Source organism: Mus pahari, chromosome 13 (genome assembly GCF_900095145.1).
Source record: "Mus pahari chromosome 13, PAHARI_EIJ_v1.1, whole genome shotgun sequence".
NCBI classification, from domain to species: Eukaryota; Metazoa; Chordata; class Mammalia; order Rodentia; family Muridae; genus Mus; species Mus pahari.
Genome location: NC_034602.1, coordinates 15,623,788 through 15,628,898, shown reverse-complemented (window position 1 = coordinate 15,628,898; position 5,111 = coordinate 15,623,788). Strand labels below are relative to the sequence as shown.

Here is a 5,111-nt window from a genome sequence, read left to right as displayed (position 1 = left end):
CCTTCCTTCCTTCCTTCCTTCCTTCCTTCCTTCCTTTCTTTCTTTCTTTCTTTCTTTCTTTCTTTCTTTCTTTCTTTCTTTCTTTCTTTCTTCTTTTCTTTTTTTTTGCCCTTCTTTTAACATTCACAGGCCTCATGACATTCTTTCTTTCTTTTTCTCATAGTAGTCCAAATGATATCCATATCATTTGCAGTGCAATTCATTTTGTGGCATGATAACAGCAACCTCCTTGGTTCCCCAAACCTCTTACTTTCTGAGAGTCACTGGTCCATGAGTCTGTTTCGTTCAGTCTGGAACAGGAAAGGCTCTGTTTCTATTTGGTGATATTAGGTCTTCTTTGAAGGTCTGATAAAATTCTGCACTAAACCATCTGCCCCTAGGTTTTTGTTTGTTTGTTTGTTTGTTTGTTTGGGTGACTATTAATTGCTGCCTCTATTTCCTTAGGGGTTATGTAAATATTTAGAGAGTTTAATCTGATACTGGTTTGATTTTGGTACCTGGTATCTATCAACAAATATTCCATTTCATCTAGAAGTCATTCCGTGATGCATTCCTTGGTTATGGAAGTAGACAATGGCATTTATCAACTTTACATTCAGTGACCTGTACAGAAATTGATAGCTTGAGGCTAGGCAGGAGAGAAAAGGTAAACACCACTTGATTTCAGCTCTGATCTCCCTCAGTTAATGATTTGTCATGTTTCATAAATTATTCATCTTAAATATGATATTGTTATGGAAATTGCAAACTATTTTTCTTTTCTTTTCTTTTTTAGATATTTTCTTTATTTACATTTGAAATGTTTTCCCCTTTCCTAGTTTCCTCTTCAAACATCCCCTATCCCCTCCCCCCCACACCCTGCTCCACAATCCATCCACTCCCATTTCTGGTCCTGGCATTCTCCTTTACTGGGGCATAGAGCTTTCACAGGACCAATGACCTCTCCTCACATTGATGACAGACTAGTCCATCCTCTGCTAAATATATAGCTAGAGCCACAAGTTCCATCATGTGTTTTCTTTGATTGGTGGTATATTTCTGGGGGTACTCTTAGTTCATTTTGATGTTCTGCTCCTTCAACTCCCTGGGTACTTTCTCTGGATCCTTCATTGGGACTTTGTGCTTCATCCAATGGAGGACTGTGAGCATCCATTTCTGTATTGGACAGGCACTGGCAAAGCCTCACAGGAGACAGGTATATCATGCTCCTGTCAGCAGGATCTTGTTGGCATCTGCCTAGTATCTGGGTTTGGTGGTTGTTTATGGTTGTTTATGGAATGGATGCCAAAGAGGGGCAGTTTCTGGATAGTCAGTTTCTTTAGGCTCTGCTCTGAATATTGTTTCTGCAACTCCTTCCATAGGTATTTTGTTCCCCAATCTAAGAAGGAACTAATAATCCACACTTTGGTCTTCTTTATTCTTGAGTTTCAGGTGTTTTACAAATTGTATCTTGGGTATTCTAAGTTTCTGGGCTAATATCCACTTATCAGTAAGTGCATATCATGTGTGTTCTTTTGTGATTGGGTTACTTCACTCAGTATGATATTATCCAGATCCATCCATTTGCCTAAGAATTTCATAAATTCATTGTTTTTAATTGTTGAGTAGTATTCCATTGTGTAAATGTACCACAGTTTCTGTATCCATTCTTCTGTTGAGGGACATNTGAGTNCTTTCCAGCTTCTGGCTATTGTAAATAAGGCTGCTATGAACATAGTGGAGCATGTGTCCTTATTGCAAGTTGGAACATTTTCTGGGTATAAGCCCAGGAGAAGTCTTGCTGGATCTTCCAGTAGTACTATGTCCAATATTGTGAGGAACCTCCAAAATGATTTCCAGAGTAGTTCTACAAGCTTGCAATCCTTCCAGCAATGGAGGAGTGTTCCTCTTTCTCCACATCTTCACCAGCATCTGTTGTTACCTGAATTTTTGATCTTAGCCATTCTGACTGTTGTGAGGTAGAATCTCAGGGTTGTTTTGATTTGCATTTCCCTGATGATTAAGGATGTTGAACATTTTTTCAAGTGCTTCTCAGCCATTCAGTATTCCTCATTTGAGAATTCTTTGTTCAGCTCTGTACCCCATTTTTAATGGGGTTATTTGATTTTCTGGGGTCCAACTTCTTGAGTTCTTTATATATATTGGATATTAGTCCCCTATCTGATTTAGGATTGGTAAAGATTCATTCCCAATCTGTTGGTGGCCTTTTTGTTTTATTGACAGTATCTTTCCTTACAGAAACATTTCAATTTTATGAGTTCCCATTTGTCGATTCTCGATGTTACAGCACAAGCCATTACTGTTTTGTTCAGGAATATCTCCCCTGAGCCCATATCTTCAAGGCTTTTCCCCACTTTCTCATCTATAAGTTTCAGTGTCTCTGGTTTTATGTGGAACTCCTTGATCCACTTAGACTTAATTTTTGTACAAGGAGATAGGAATGGAACAATTTGCATTCTTCTACATGATAACCACCGTTGTGCCAGCACCATTGGTTGAAAATACTGTCTTTTTCCAGTTGATGGTTTTAGCTCCCTTGTCAAATATCAAGTGACCAGAGGTATGTGGGTTCATTTGTGGATCTTCAATTCTAGTTTATTGATCTACCTGTCTGTGGCTATACCCATATCATGCAGTTTTTATCTGTAGTACAGATTGAGGTCAGGCCTGGTAACTGACACCGAGGTTCTTTTATTATTGAGAATAGTGTTTGCTATCCTAGGTTTTTTGTTTTTCTAAATGAATTTGCAAATTGCCCTTTCTAACTCTGTGAAGAATTGAGTTGGAATTTTGATGGGGGTTGCATTGAATCTGTAGATTGCTTTCAGTAAGATAGCCATTTTTACTCTATTAATCCTGTCAATCCATGAGCATTGGAGATCTTTCCATTTTCTATGATCTTCGATTTCTTTCTTCAGAGATTTGAATTTCTTCTTCTTCTTCTTCTTCTTCTTCTTCTTCTTCTTCTTCTTCTTCTTCTTCTTCTTCTTCTTCTTCTTCTTCTTCTTCTTCTTCTTCTGTAACTCTTTAAGGGATTTTTGTGATTCCTCTTTAAGGGATTCTAACTGTTTACTTGTGTTCTACTGTATTTTTTATGGGAGTTATTTATTTTCTTTTTAAAATCTTCCATCATCATCATGAGAAGTGACTTTATATTCATACCTTGCTTTTCTGGTGCGATGGTGTATCCAGGACTTACTATGGTGGGAGAGTTTGGTTCTGATGATGCCAAGTAGCCTTGGTTTCTGTTGCTTCTGTTCTTTTGCTTACCTCCTGCCATCTGATTATCTCAAGTGCTTGCTGCCCTCAATGTATATGATTGGAGCCTGTCCTTCCTCTAGTCCCAGTTGATTCAGGACTCCTCAGAGTCCAGCTTTCTCTGTTATCCTGTGATTCTGGGATCCTGTGAACCTGAGATTCTGGGTGTGGCATAGTTCTTGGAAGTCAAGCTTCCTCTGAGCCCCTGAGATTCTGGTGAGACCAAGCTACTGTTATCCTGGGGTCCTGGAATCCTAAGATCCTGAACATGTTACAGTACCTGGAAGTGGTATGTCCTTTGAGGACCATGGAGCTGTCTGGTGTGTTCAAAACCAAGGTATACCAGAACTGATCAGAAGGAAACCAAACTGCTGGTCATACAGGGCTCCTGTGTTCTTGATCCTGCCATCACAGGCCTGTCATGATTGGTTTGGAACAGATGTTGTGTTCCACTCACCAGTGATCCTAAGATCCTGGGCATACTAGGGTGCTTGCTGTGTGGAGAGTCTTCTGGGGACTGTGGGACCGGCTGCCAAGTTTGTGCCCAAGGTGGCCCAGAGCTGGTACTGACCAGAAGAGCAAACATTTTTCTTTCCAAGCTTCCTGGAAAATATACCACTTGATGGAGGAGCCCATGCTCGAAAAAGTTCCATACACAAATAATATTGCCGTGAGGAACAACCATGAAATAATGCTAGCGAAATGGTAGAGTAACCAGCTCTGAACTCCTTACTAATACAAACATTCAAGAAATCTAAGTGGTCAGAATTATGATTTGTACAACTCTGGAAATATAAAAGTGTTATAGCTACTAGATGACAGAAGAGTATGGAATAAGTGTAGTGAAAAATATGAAGACTTAATACCATTTTACTTATAGATGTACATAATTTATGCAGAAAAAGGTATTGCTAGAAAATGGGAAATAGAAATTGAATCTTAAGTCCAAAAATAAATATTATTGTTCCTCCTCCCACTTCCTTGTTTGGGGAGCAGTTTCTAAAGATGCCATTTTTGTTTCATATTTGAAGTTAATGGAGCCTGTTCCCTAGTAGTAGAGAACACACACACTACAACCCCTCCATACAAACACATACATCTATAAGTCACTTTGTATGCTTATTCTAAAGTTTATATAGAACATGGGACAAACACTACTTTGTTATTTTTTTTACTAGCTCAAAAGTAAAACAAACAAACAAAAAATCATTTAGAAACATCTTAAGCAGAAACATTACCTTAAATGCCTGAAGAAAATGTTACTGGTTAGATATAGTATAGATGAAGAAAAGCCTGAGAAGGGAAAATGAGGGTCTTATTTCATTAAGTTGAGACACTTGGAACCACCTTCTTACCTCATATGTAAATGCATCTACATACTCTTGGTGGCCAAATTGTCTTCACCAAGATACATCACTGAGGTCAATTGCAAGTTTAACCAGCATTCAAATATCACAAGAAGTGTTTGCAAAGTCAGGGTCATGTTTCATGATCTTCTTCTTATTCTTCTTGTTTTTATTCTTCTTATTCTTCTTGTTTTTATTCTTCTTATTCTTCTTGTGTTTATTCTTCTTGTTCCTGTTTTTGTTTTTGTTCTTGTTCTTCTGGTTCTGGTTCTTGTTCTCATTCTCGTTCTTGTTCTCGTTCTCATTCTTGTTCTTGTTCTTCTTTTTCCTCCTCCTCCTCCTCCTTCTTCCTACTTCAGCATAAGGGAACTGTAAACTTTTTGTGACACTGTAAAATTGACATATCTACATGTCTGTCTGCCTGCCTGCCTGCCTCCTTGCCTATGTCTGTCTGTCTGTCTGTCTGTCTGTCTGTCTGTCTCTCTCTCTCTCTCTCTCTCTCTCTCT

The 5,111-nt window shown here is 38.6% G+C and overlaps 1 pseudogene; it reads right to left on the bottom strand.

Annotated features, from left to right (window-relative positions):
• Window positions 1-213, bottom strand: part of LOC110330870 — a 1,039-nt pseudogene extending 826 nt beyond the window's left edge.
• Between the last annotated feature and the right edge of the window lie 4,898 nt (window positions 214-5,111).